The sequence below is a fragment of the Capsella rubella genome, unplaced genomic scaffold (assembly GCF_000375325.1).
Source record: "Capsella rubella cultivar Monte Gargano unplaced genomic scaffold, Caprub1_0 scaffold_5, whole genome shotgun sequence".
Lineage (NCBI taxonomy): Eukaryota > Viridiplantae > Streptophyta > Magnoliopsida > Brassicales > Brassicaceae > Capsella > Capsella rubella.
This window is the reverse complement of record NW_006238919.1, coordinates 6,184,874-6,185,611: the sequence shown is the minus strand read 5'-3', so window position 1 is coordinate 6,185,611 and position 738 is coordinate 6,184,874. Positions and strand designations below refer to the sequence as shown.

Genomic DNA, 738 nt, shown 5'->3' with positions numbered 1-738 from the left:
GCAAATATTTTTCTTCCAGTAAAATTGTAATTAATTTCATGTCATTTATGCACTATTTAAGCTTTTTCCCTTTTTAAAAGCTACAAATTAGCATAGTTTGAACTTTGAACTTTGAACTCTAACTCTTAAGGAGAGTATAAATCAAGAGGACATACCATTGGTGAAAATGATATCCGGCTATTGTGGCCACATCTTCCAACGCTTTTCTCCATATCCCAGTGCGCTCTTTTGTTTTACCTTTACAAGTTTTTCTAAAGGCTTTTCCAAAATCTCCCGTCTGTTTCTTTACTTCAGTTGGTTCTACTTCATAGAAAATAGTCAAGACTATTTTACCCAACTCTTCCCTGCATTTCATGATCTCTGCCAACTCATCAAGACACCACGAAGAAGAAGCATAGTTCTTGGAAAGTAACACGATCGCGATCTTTGATCCTTTAATAGCTTCTTTGAGCTCAGGACCGATCGACTTGCTCCTCGGTATATCATTATCAATGAATGTGTCGATTCCCTTTCTCTTGAATGATTCCAGGATGTGACTAAGAAAGTTGCTTCGGACGTCTGCCCCGTGGAAGCTTGGGAAAACATGGTATTTCCAGTTTCGAGACACAGAAGACGATATAATATCTTTGCTGACTTGTTGGAATATGAATTTTGTATAAACCCTCGCTGCAACTGCGTCAAAGAGAAAATAAAAATAAAAAGAATTCATTAGTATGATAAAAACAGAATCAAGAATTT

At 36.4% G+C, this 738-nt stretch overlaps 1 pseudogene; it reads right to left on the bottom strand.

The window, feature by feature from the left end:
* The window catches only part of LOC17887526, a 14,557-nt pseudogene that overhangs the window by 3,179 nt on the left and 10,640 nt on the right, over positions 1-738 (bottom strand).